Below are 13517 nucleotides of genomic sequence, written 5' to 3'. Positions count from 1 at the left end.
CAGTGACCCAGTGGGGAATCAAACCTGGGACCCTGGCGCTATGTAGCCACAGTGCTAGCCACTTGTGCTACAATGCTGCCCCCATTTATGGTCCAAGATGATGAAGTGGTGGCCATAAACATACTGGTGGGATCTCTTTATGACATAAATGACTGCCAAACTTTCTCTATCAATCTGGCATCCAACAATGTTCTAGATACAAAGGCGACAGGCCTCTTCACCCCGTCTTATGCAAAAGTACCACCCCTATGCCATAAGGCGACGCAACATATGTGACTATTATGGGTTTGTCTGGGTTAAAGTGGACAACTAAAGTCGACGATTGTTTCACTTGGTCATAAGATTTTCTCTGGGAATTTTCCCACTTCCAACGTTGGTGCTACTTCAACAGTTGGTGCAGGTGTGCCAAAATTGTATACAAGTTGGGTAAAACAAAACAACCATAATAGTTGACGATCCCTAAAAAGAACTTCAACTCGGTCACACTCCTTGGTGCCAGCACTGCTTTTATCACCTTTATCTCATCCTAGAGTGGATGTAAGCCTTCTGCATCGGCTTTGAAACCTAAACCGTGACCTTATCGGCCTGAAACCTGCATTTCCCGCCCTTCAGGTGGGTACCTGCTTTTTGGAACCTCCTGAGGAGTTCTTCCAGATTGGCACTGAGATCTTTGGGTGTTGCCAAGAATAGAGAGATTTTCAGATTCTAATACACCCATTTAGCATCAGGGCTCTGTAATCAGCAGTGTTTGGCGCATGCAAAGGATTAAATCACTAGCAGTAATCAATCTATTGAGCATAGTCCATTCAGGTTCTCCTCCGTCTCACAGCCACCAAGCCAATGCTAAGCCCTGTGCCTCGTTTCAGTGTAGACATAGCGCCCCATCCCACCCGTTCCAGATAAATGACATCCTGGAGTACCGGAGATAGGTATTTCTCCTGTTCATACATGACTATGCATGTGCAAAAACCCTTCCTTCAGACACTAATCAGCATGTTTCCATCACACTCGAGACTCTATAGACAGACTATTGTCTTGGGGCATAGAAAGAGTAAGCATGAGCCCTTGTCAGCCATGACCGTTCATCTGGGGTTTGGAGTCAGGAGTTTGCTGCTGCCCACCAGCTGAGTCCCTTGGAGGCATTCATCCTCCTCGCTCCCTTCATCACTGCCTCTGACAGCAGGCAATGGCAAATGGCACAGAATGAATGGCAGCTCCACACCTTGTTGGGGTCTCGATGTTAGGAGACCAAAGGTCAGGGAGAAACCTACTGGCATTTGAACTTCCCCATGGACAGGAGAACACAACTGAGCATGGTTCCCATCCATTTGCCTCATGATCGTTGGGATGTCCCTTTAGTTGGCCAATTGTGCTGACCTCGAACTCCTTAATTACCACATTGCTGTGGCTCTGGAGTCACATGTAGCCAGACCAGGTAAGGATGGCAGATTTCCTTCCCTAAAGGACATTAGTGAATCAGATGGGTTTTTATGACAATCGACAAGTTTCATGTTCATCATTTGACTTTTAATTCCAGATTTTTATACAATTCAAATTTCACCATCTGCGGTGGTAGGATTAGAACCTGACACCTCAGAGTATTACTCTGGGTCTCTGCATTACTAATGACAATACCACTACGCAATGCCTCCCCTTCTACTCTCCCCCTTTCACCCACCAACTTCCCCACATGTTCTTGACGCACCCAATATAACGATTCCTCCCTTCCCACTCACTGTTGAATCTTCCCTGGTTATCCTTGCACCTATAACAATCACTTTCCACATGCATTCTCTCCCCTCTAAGCCTACATCCATTATCGCCCCCATATCCACCTTGACCACATTAGTTATCCCAACCACGTTTCATTGATTTCCATGAACCAAACCCCCCACCCTACCCCCCTCCAATATTGAAACCTTCAGCTACCTGACTAATCACCCTGACCTGCCACTCTACCACATCCCTGTCCCCCCTCTCACTGTGGCTGTTCTCCCCACTGCCCAGTACACTCAGTTCAACCCCCAGGGCTCAGCACAATCCAAATGCAAGATGGCCCCGGAACGTGGCGACTCTCTGCGAGCTCTCTCACCCAGATCCTCTTCCTACATCTCTTATAACCGTGCTAATGTCTTAAAACTTAATTCTAACACTAATGCTAGCTCTAATCTTCCTTTTTTATGTTCTCTTGCAGGCCTGAAGATCCTCAGACATCCGTGGACAGTCCCAGTTGACCCGACCCGACCTGGCAGGACTCCTCCAATGACCCGAACCTGGCCTCGACCTTGAAGTGGATGAGGCCCAACCCGGAATTTCAACCCCGACCTCACGTAGGACCCGACCCAGCCCTCGGAGCACCAGATGCAGCTTGAGAAGAGCGCCAGCCCTCGGACCGCCCGATCCAGCCACTGGAACGCCCGACCCTGCCCACAACCAAGAGACCCAGCCCGATCCGACCTTGAGAGCCCGCCCAGCGACCCGACTTACCGGAGCATGGAAGGAAGAAGAATCCACATGGAGGCCCGACCAAACCTACTCCAAGGCTCGACTCCAGGAGCGCCCGACCATACCACCAACGCTAGACCGAACATGGGACCTGGCCCATCCTGACCCAGGAAGCCTCTGTCTGCGACCCAAACCCGGATTAAAGACCCCTGAAACACCAGAGAACCCACGCGAGGACCCAAACACTCCAAAAGGTAGACCTGTATTTGCAGATCCCCGGGGCCCAACCGAATCGCAAACATGTCCCCCCCCCCCCCCCCCCCCCCCCCCCAGCAACCCCAAAATTGCAACCAGCGCCCGGGACCCTGCCAGACACGACCCTGAAAACGAAACCAGTGCCTTGGCCCCCACCAGATGCAACTAACTACCTTCCACAAGGTCAGACTTCTCCTACCAGATCCCGGAACCATCCAGGAGCAGTCGCCAACCGAGGAAGTGAGGGCAACACGGTGGTCTGTAGTTGAGACTGAGACAGCACGGTTTCAAGTCTCCTCTCCCCAGTATATTCCTGGCAAATGTCCAAGCAATCGAAAACAAGCTGCACGAACTTAACCAGGTGGAAGTGAAGAAGGCATTTAACGAATTGTACACCGCTATAAATAACAATGAAACAGAACACCTGGAGGCTTTGTTTATTGTGGTCGGGGACTTCAACCAGGCCAATCTCAAGAGTGTACTGCCAAAATTCCACCAATAAATCTCCTGTCCCACCAGGGGCACCAACACTCTCGACCACTGTGTCACAAAAATCAAGGGCGCCTGCCAATCCATCCCCTGACTGTATGGGAAATCAGACCATAAGACGGTGCTCCTTCACTCTTCTGAGTAGTACTACACTCCTGTATGCTTCACCCGCTGCCTATGTCTATGTATTTACATTTATGTTTGCCCTATGTTTTTGTCTCATGTATGGAATGATCTGTCTGGACTGTACGCAGAACAATATTTTTCACTGTACCTCAGTACACATGACAATAAACAAATCCAAATTCCCTCGGACCATCTCGCCCCCATCATCCCTGCCCTGAAATCCCCCAGCCATAGGTCATCCAGATACAACAACCAAGGCCTTTCCCTCTATCCCATGTCCCTGCACCCTCACGGCCTCCATCACTGCCCCAGATAATCTGCCTTCCTTCTCTGCCAGCCTCCGCTCCACCCTCCCATCCTTCGCCTGCCTCCTGTGTCAGCCTTCACATAGATTGGCCAATCGGCACCCAATCTGAGTCAAGAGGCTGAGACTTGGGAGCGATCCCGATGAAGGCCAAAGCAGCATCTATTCACTTCAAAGTCCCAAAAAAAAAAGAAGCCAAACGCGGCAGGTGAAGTCGTAAATGTGAATGTTCCAATTTCTCATTGGCTGGGAACTTAATTTGGAGGGGAAACTAATTGTGGCAAGGTGGATTTTTAATGAGCGTGCATGACATGCCAATACATGCAAAAAGACTTCCCAACATTGTTCGTCAGGAAACCTGACTCGCCTTAAACCCACTTTTGAAGTCTAGTTTGCTGGCCTCCCGCAAAATTAAGTTCCCCTGCCCACCAAGCTTGCTGCCCCTGGCAGGACCGGAAGATTCTGCCTCATGTTTATCATTTGAAACAATTGAATTACAAAAGCCAAGAAATGGATTTTCAAATATTTTATATAGCTGAATTATACAGCAAGATAATCAAAATTAGGCCCATTTGACTTTATGTACAAATAGTCAACATCATTTTTAGTTTAAATCAGGCTAGTTTTATTAAAATAAACACAGTACGATAAATTTTCAACTTGCAGCCTGCATTTAAAACAGATGTTGTGGCTCAGTCACCTGTTTGGGAAAGTCTCCACTTCCTATTGAATATCATAGTGCCCGATATACAAGATTTATTTCATCTGGCTCGGTGGCAAAGGGCAGCACAACTGCACAATGGCTAACACTGCTGCCTCACAGAGCCAGGGGCCCGGATTCGATTCCAGCCTTGGGCGATTGTCTGTTTGGAGTTTGCACATTCTCCCCGTATCTGCGAGGGTTTCCTCCGGGTGCTCCAGTTTCCTCCTACAGTCCAAAGATGTGCAGGTTAGGTGGATTGGCCATGATCAGTGCCCAGGGGTTATGGGGATAGGGCGGGCGAGTGGGCCTGGGTAGAGTGTTCCTTTGGAGGGTCAGTGCAGACTCGATGGGCTGAATGGCCTCCTTCTGCGCTGTAGGTATTCTCTGGATCAATACCTTAACAACAAGAAAATCTACTGCGATGAGTGATGACCATTCACTAAAAGTAACTAAAACACTCCAACAAAAAAAATTAAGGGTGATGTTCGGAATGTTGCACTGTCAGCAGGGAGTGTTGCTAATAACAAGTGTGTTGTAGATCTGTGTTAACTTCGATTAGCTCTTGTGTCCAAGCCAGTATGGGAATCCAACAGCATTTCTATTTATATGGCACTGCTGTGACCAGAACTTGGTGCCACAAAACAATGAGCTTCCAGCCTGAATTCACACTTGGTGGGTAGCCCATCAATCATCACCACAGGGCGGTGGAAATATGCAGAGGCCATGGCATAGGTGGGTTGGGGGGGGGGGGGGGGGGGGGGCAGGAACAATCATAGGGATAGTCATTCCCTGGCTGCCAGTTTCTGAGCAGCACGTTGTGAAGACTGGTAGCAGGTTGCTCAGCTTTAGAATACACTAACCTTCTCCTTTAGTTCTATGTCCAAAGGCAGGTCCCTGGCGATTATTCACCAAATGATTGGCAAAGGCCATGTCTTTTTCCAATGGGTAGTTCAGAGCCAAGCCCCAGCTAGAGTGGAGATCAAGCCCCATGATGTGGTGTTAATATGATTCACATGCTAGCCGTCTAGACGACTGAGCTAACCGGCCCCCAGAAATACACTAACGTACACTTCAAAAAGAAGAAAAAATTTGAGTTCCGATGGCATCAAATCAGGTTTCTGTGATGCTCCACAGTCCTTCATAATCAGTAACTTAACCTTGTCATGCAGAGTTACTATTGTTATGTAGGCAAATAAAGCTGCTAATTCCACATAGCAAGATTCCCCCAACCAACGAATGAGATGAATGACGACTTCTTGTTAAAAGAAGAGTGTTGGTTGGCTCACTTGGACAATGGCTGCTCTTCTTCCAAGAACAGAATGGGATCGTTTGCGATCTCTTGAACAGAAGGGTAGGCTTTGTATAGAATAGAATCCTTGCAGTGCAAAAGGAGGCCATTTTGTCCATCGTGGTCTGCACCAACCCTTGGAATGAGCACTCTACCCATGCCCACTCCCTCATATTCCGGTAACTCCATAACCTAACCTGCACCTTCCTGGACACAAATGGGCAACTTAGCAAGGTCAATCCACCTAACCTGCACAGCTTTGGACTGTGGGAGGAAACTGGAGCACCACGCAGACATGAGGAGAACATATAAACTCCACATACAGTCAACCAAGGCCAGAATCGAACCCGGATCCCTGGTTCTGTGAGGCACAGTGCCACAGTGCCGCCCTGAGGCTTTAACATCTCATCCAAAAGTGGCATTTCCATCATATACTGATCAAGAAATTTCCTGCTTTTACTGCCTGTCATTGGCATGTGCTGGGAGCGTTGCAGGTTGATACTCAACTTGTTTGGCCACATTATGAACCCATCTTCCTTGGCCATCAGGTCCTGGGGTGGGACTCAAACCTCGAGCTCGTGGCCTAGAGGCAGGGACACTACCCACTGTGCCACAAGACCTCCGTCTCAAATATTGTAAGATGTCCCAATGTGCTTCACAGGAGAGCTTGACCCAAAAGATTCACACTGAGTTAGACAAGGAGATGTTGGGGCAGACGAACAAAAAAGGTAGATTTTAAGAAGCATTATAAAGGAGGAAAGAGTAGAGAGATGTACACAGGTGTATGGAGGGGTTTCCAAAGCTTTAGCACCTTGTAACTAAAGAGACGGCTGTCAATTTCACCAACTAATCAGTCTGCTTTATGTGCTGATATCCTGGACTGGGGCTGAAAGGCAGACCGACCAGAGATGAGAATGTTACCAAACTCTCCCTTAGTATTCTCTGAGCTAGACACTGGATCCTTCCTGGTGATCCACTGGACTATCTTCAAGATACATGTTTTTTTCAGTTTACACAATAATTTCATATTTTAATTAAGGTCTTTATTTGCAATCTCTAACGTATCGTATTTCTGTGAGAAGATGACACTTACTGCTCAAAAATGTAATTGAATTGCACTCATGCAATGCAGGTAGATCCACCAGTCAGGAATTTGGGAGCCTCCTAGCTGTAACTCAATAAGTACTTTCTCATCTTAAATAATAACTTTGATTGGCAAACATTGAGTTTCTGATGAACTGTTTAAATAAAAATCAGGCGTTGTGTATACATCCAAAGTCCGAATTGTTCCCAGAATTTCAACATTTTGACTCTGTATTAGAATAAAAGTTCAAGTAAAATAGACACAGTTCAAAAATGAATTTTTGCTGCAATGGACCATAAGTGTCCAGTTTCTTTTATTTGTTCATGAGATGTGGATGTGGCTGCCCAGACCATCATTTAGTACCCATCCTTAATTGCCCTTAAGAAGATGGTGGTGAGCTGCCTGCTGCCTTGAACCGCTGTGGTCCATATTGTGTAGGTATACCCACAGAACTGTTAGGAAGGGATTTCCAGGATTTTGACCCAGCGACAGTGAAAGAGCAGTGACATATTTCCATGTTAGAATGGAGTGACTTGGAGGGGAACCTGGAGGTGGTGTTGTTCCCATGTATCTGCTTCCCTTGTCCTTCGATGTGGTAGAGGTCACATGCGTAGAAGATGCTGTTAAAGGAGCCTTGGTGAGTTGCTGCAGTGCATCTCGTAGCTGGTACACACTGCTGCCATAGTATTTATGTGGTGGAAAGAGTGAATGTTGAAGGGGTGCCAGTTGAGCGGGCTGCTTTGTCCTGGATGGCTTCTTGAGTTTTAATGGAGATGTGCTCATCAAGGCAAGTGGCGAGTATTCCATCACCTGTCAAAGTGGTCCCTTGTAATGGTGGACAAGCTTTGGGGAGTCAGGAAGTGAGTTACTTGCCGCAAGATTCCCAGTCCCTGAACTGTACTAGCAGCCGCAGTATTTATATGGCTCGCCCAGTTCAGTTTCTGGTTAATAACCCTCAGGATGTTGCTCGTGGGGGGATTCAACAATGGTGATGCTATTGAATGTCAAGGGGAAATGTTTTGATACTCTCTTGTTGGAAATTGTCGTTGCCGGGCACATATGTGGCACGAATGTTACCTGCCACTCATCAGCCTAGCCTTTGTCCTGTCCAGGTCTTGCTGCATATGGAATGGACTGCTTGTGCCTGAGGAGTTGCAAATGTTCACTGAATATTGGAATATCATCTGTGAACATCCCCACTTCTGGCCTTATGATGGAGGGAAGGTCATTGAATTCTGGGACATCATAAGGTATGACTATGTCAGTCTGTGGGATAGCTCCCCACGTGTGGGACCAAGTGTGACTTGTGGGGGGGGCCTGATTCAGTAGCAGGGAGCCTTCAAATGTGTCGGGTGTAATGTGTTTTAATGGCGTACAAGTACAATAGTGACCCCCACTGTCCCTAGCATCTGATGGTGCCACCCCTCCTCCCCACTTCCCCAATGGCCTATCAGTGATCCTCAATCTGCTTAGCCCCCGTGCTCTACCGTTAAGTCTAGGCGTGTTCCCAGGATACTCATCAGAGTTGGGGGCAGGCTGCTACTTACTGCGTCCCATGGTCTTTGATGCACCTGGCGGACATCCACAGACCGGCCTGGGACCAGAGAGCCCTTGCCAACTTGGTGGTGGCACATGCCAGGCCGTGCCACCCTGTTCTGCACTCTGACCCCGAGACACGCCATTGTCGGGAGGGGGTGGGGTGGACTCGGGCGAGCTGGCGATCACTGTCGTCTCCCTGTAGAGAGGCTCCATGTCGGACTCCAGCACTCCATCCTCCTGGTCGGTGCCTGTAGTGCCGGGGGGGGGGGGGGGGGGGGGGGGTCACCTTGGGTCGGAGAGATGGCTGGATTGAACTCCATATGGCTATGCCAGCCCTGGAGGCTCACCAATGTCTGCACCATGATGTTGATGCCCTCGGCGATGCTCCTCTGTGACCGAGCCACGCTCTTGAGTCACCTCGCCAATGTCCACCTTCGTCTGGGACACAGTCCTCAGTGACCAGGACGTAGATACATACATAGAATACTGGAGCAGAAGGAGGCCCCTCGGCCCTTCGAGCCTGCTCAACCTTTCATCACGATCATCCAACCCAATAGCTTAATCCTGCTTTCTCTCTACTAATCCTGCTTTCTCCCCACATGTTTTGGAGTGCCTCAGCAATGCCCACCTGAAACTGGGACAGGCTCCGCAGCACCTGGCGAGGTTGGCCTGAGACTGGGACACGTCCCCCATTGCCATCGTCTGGGACATGCCCGCCAGGGTCTGGGACATGCCCCCCAGCGTCTCGGCAATGCCCACTTGAAACTGGGACATGCTCCGCAGTGTCTCGAAAAGGCCCACCTGCATCAATGACAGATGCCCCAACATCTGGGACATGCTGCCAGCCCTCAACCATAGGCATCGCTGACTGAGCCACACCTTGGCCACCACCACTCATGGTGCCGAAGTTGTACTCCAGGCTCTCCAGCGGTTGTCACCCTAGCAATGTTGGCCTCGGTGCCACGGATACCTGACACAATCTCCTGTGCCCTTAACCTTTGGGCTTCCTCCAATCAGTTATGAACCTACTGAAGTGTTACTGACAACCCCTCTTCGAAGTATTGCATCCTGTTGTCTTGGGACCCAGCTGGGTCCCGGGATCCTGCAGAACTCTGAATGCTGTTCCCCCTGGACATTCCTGCCTCCACCTGGTGTGCATCAGCAACTGTGAGGTGCTCACCAGATTGTGGCCCAGAAGCATGTCCCCTATTTTCGTCCACCGAACTGTGTATCTCTGCGCTGGTGGAAGGTGGGGGTGATAGCTGTGACGCCTCGATGGTAGAATCCTCGGAGCTCTCCTCTGAGGTGTTGTTTTGGGTGGTGGGTGTTGGGGGGGCACCCCCGAGTTGGGCTGGCACCATCCGATGGAGATCCTGTGGGAGAAAGAACATGTGGTCAGTTGGAGGGTGGATCATCATGCTGGCATGAGCAACTGACATGTGACAGGTCATCTGGCAGTGGGCTGATGGATCCTCATCTCTGCGGTGCAGGTAGCTCTCTATGTCGGTGACCAATCTGTCCACGGCCACCTCTGCAACCTCCAGGGCTTGTTCCTCACAGGGGGTGTGGACCCCGAGGTCCGGCAACTCACCACCCGGAGGAGGGACCGGTGCCATGGGGCTGATGCCAAATCACATTGCGGCCCGGTGGAGGTTGTTGAGCTTCTTGCGTCACTCGATGGCAGTCTTCCTGGTGGCAGGCCCCAAGCTGATGACCACTGCCACTACCTCCCAGGTGGCATTGGCTGCCCTGTGGCTGACTCTCTGACCCCCTCGGGGGAAACAGGACCGCGACCGTGAGCCTGGTCAGGTCGGCATCCCCGAATCGTGGCGCTGATCTATGAGGTGGCATGGCATCATGCTCTCTGAGGTTTACTTCACGAGTCGTTTATAAGAACATAAGAACTAGGAGCAGGAGTTGGCCATCTGGCCCCTCGAGCCTTCTCCGCCATTCAATGAGATCATGGCTGATCTTTTGTGGACTCAGCTCCACTTTCCGGCCCGAACACCATAACCCTTAATCCCTTTTTTCTTCAAAAAACTATCTATCTTTACCTTAAAAACATTTAATGAAGGAGCCTCAACTGCTTCACTGGGCAAGGAATTCCATAGATTCACAACCCTTTGGGTGAAGAAGTTCCTCCTAAACGCAGTCCTAAATCTACTTCCCCTTATTTTGAGGCTATGCCCCCTAGTTCTGCTTTCACCCGCCAGAGGAAACAACCTTCCCGCATCTATCCTATCTATTCCCTTCATAATTTTACATGTTTCGATAAGATCCCCCCTCATCCTTCTAAATTCCAACGAGTACAGTCCCAGTCTACTCAACCTCTCCTCGTAATCCAACCCCTTCAGCTCTGGGATTAACCTAGTGAATCTTCACTGCACACCCTCCAGTGCCAGTATGTCCTTTCTCAAGTAAGGAGACCAAAACTGAACACAATACTCCAGGTGTGGCCTCATTAACACCTTATACAATTGCAAAATAACCTCCCTAGTCTTAAACTCCATCCCTCTAGCAATGAAGGACAAAATTCCATTTGCCTTCTTAATCACCTGTTGCACCTGTAAACCAACTTTCTGTGACTCATGCACAAGCACACCCAGGTCTCTCTGCACGGCAGCATGCTTTAATATTTTATTGTTTCAATAATAATCCTGTTTGCTGTTATTCCCACCAAAATGGATAACCTCACATTTGTCAACATTGTATTCCATTTGCCAGACCCTAGCCCATTCATTTAACCTATCCAAATCCCTCTGCAGACTTCCAGTATCCTCTGCACTTTTCGCTTTAACACTCATCTTAGTGTCATCTGCAAACTTGGACACATTGCCCTTGGTCCCCAACTCCAAATCATCTATGTAGATTGTGAACAATTGTGGGCCCAACACGAATCCCTGAGGGACACCACTATCTACTGATCGTCAACCAGAGAAGCACCCATTAATTCCCACTCTTTGCTTTCTATTAATTAACCAATCCTCTATCCATGCTACTACTTTACCTTTAATGCCATGCATCTTTATCTTATGCAGCAGCCTTTTGTGTGGCACCTTGTCAAAAGCTTTCTGGAAATCCAGATATACCACATCCATTGGCTCCCCGTTATCCACTGCACTGGTAATGTCCTCAAAAAATTCCACTAAATTAGTTAGGCACGACCTGCCCTTTATGAACCCATGCTGCGTCTGCCCAATGGGACAATTTCTATCCAGATGCCTCGCTATTTCTTCCTTGATGAAGTTAAGCTCACTGGCCTATAATTTCCTGCTCTCTGCCTACCTCCTTTTTTAAACAGTGGTGTCACGTTTGCTAATTTCCAATCCACCGGGACCACCCCAGAGTCTAGTGAATTTTGGTAAATCATCACTAGTGCATCTGCAATTTCCCTAGCCATCTCTTTTAGCACTCTGGGATGCATTCCATCAGGGCCAGGAGACTTGTCTATCTTTAGCCCCATTAGCTTGCCCATCACTACCTCCTTAGTGATAACAATCCTCTCAAGGTCATCACCTGTCATAACCTCATTTCTATCAGTCACTGGCATGTTATTTGTGTCTTCCACTGTGAAGACCGACCCAAAAAACCTGTTCAGTTCCTCAGCCATTTCCTCATCTTCCATTATTTAAACTCCCTTCCCATCCTCTAAAGGACCAATATTTACCTTAGCCACTCTTTTTTGCTTTATATATTTGTAAAAACTTTTGCTGTCTGCTTTTATATTCTGAGCAAGTTTACCCTCATATTCTATCTTACTCTTCTTTATAGCTTTTTTAGTAGCTTTCTGTTGCCCCTTAAATATTTCCCAATCCTCTGGTCTCCCACCAATCTTTGCCACTTTGTATGCTCTTTCCTTCAATTTGATACTCTCCCTTATTTCCTTAGATATCCACGGTCGATTTTCCCTCTTTCTACCGTCCTTCCTTTTTGTTGGTATAAACCTTTGCTGAGCACTGTGAAAAATCGCTTGGAAGGTTCTCCACTGTTCCTCAACTGTTCCACCATAAAGTCTTTGCTCCCAATCTACCGTAGCTAGTTCTTCTCTCATCCCATTGTAATCTCCTTTGTTTAAACACAAAACACTAGTATTTGATTTTACCTTCTCACCCTCCATCTGTATTTTAAATTCAACCATATTGTGATTGCTCCTTCCGAGAGGATCCCTAACTATGAGATCATGAATCAATCCTGTCTCATTACACAGGACAAGATCTAGGACCACTTGTTCCCTCGTAGGTTCCATTACATACTGTTCTAGGAAACTATCGCGGATACATTCTATAAACCCCTCCTCAAGGTTGCCTTGACCGACCTGGTTAAACCAATCAACGTGTAGATTAAAATCACCCATGATAACTGCTGTACCATTTCTACATGCATCAGTTATCTCTTTGTTTATTGTCTGCCCCACCATAACGTTACTATTTGGTGGCCGATAGACTACTCCTATCAGTGACTTTTTCGCCTTACTATTCCTGATTTCCACACAAATGGATTCAACCTTATCCTCCATAGAACCGATATCATCCCTAACTATTGCCCGGACGTCATCCTTAAATAACAGAGGTACACCACCTCCCTTACCATCCACTCTGTCCTTCCGAATAGTTTGATACCCTCGGATATTTAACTCCCAGTCGTGACCATCCTTTAACCATGTTTCAGTAATGGCCACTAAATCACTAAGGGCTGCTCCCCCCGTGGAGCTGCTAGCATGATCATGACACATCAACTGGCGGGACAGTCATTTGCAGTGTAAAACCCGTGGGCCATTGTTAAGTGACCTAATTAATACATGACACCATTGGCAGCCTTAACAGGTCAGCCATCGGGAAACACCCGGTGATTCCCACTCGCGACCACACGTAGAACGAAAGAATTTGGTTAGATCACGCCCAAAATGTCAATCAGTGACATGTTGTTTCTTACCACAAATAAGGGGTTTAGCCCAATAATTTCAAGTTGTTGAACTTCAACAATGAACCAAAATTCTAAAAGAAACTCAGGGTGCCACATCACTAAATCCTTCCTGACGGATGTAGTTGTTGGCCATGAGCAGCTGTGTGTGGTTTGGAAGAGAATAGGGAGACGGACAGAAATCTGAAAATTGAGCTAGCCTCTTCGAAATATTGCATCCTGTTGTTTAATCAGCTTGGATTTCAAATACTGGGAAGGTTGTGGGCCACACAGCAGCAGACTGGCCTTTGAGATAGAGAGAGAATGTACAGTGGTAGGGAAAAAATGAATACAAGACAAGAGAATACAGGGTCAAAATTTGGGA

At 48.1% G+C, this 13517-nt stretch overlaps 1 long non-coding RNA gene across 3 annotated transcripts in view; it reads left to right on the top strand.

The window, feature by feature from the left end:
• Positions 1 to 2734, top strand: part of LOC119969558 — a 206247-nt gene extending 203513 nt beyond the window's left edge. For all 3 annotated transcript variants that reach the window (XR_005461411.1, XR_005461410.1, XR_005461409.1), the window contains one exon: positions 2195 to 2734. This is a non-coding gene — a long non-coding RNA (uncharacterized LOC119969558). The remainder of the gene's footprint in view (positions 1 to 2194) is intronic.
• The last annotated feature ends 10783 nt before the right edge of the window (positions 2735 to 13517 follow it).

The sequence above is a fragment of the Scyliorhinus canicula genome, chromosome 7 (genome assembly GCF_902713615.1).
Source record: "Scyliorhinus canicula chromosome 7, sScyCan1.1, whole genome shotgun sequence".
Lineage (NCBI taxonomy): Eukaryota > Metazoa > Chordata > Chondrichthyes > Carcharhiniformes > Scyliorhinidae > Scyliorhinus > Scyliorhinus canicula.
The sequence above is the reverse complement of the archived record's forward strand: the minus strand, read 5'-3'. Positions and strand labels throughout refer to the sequence as shown.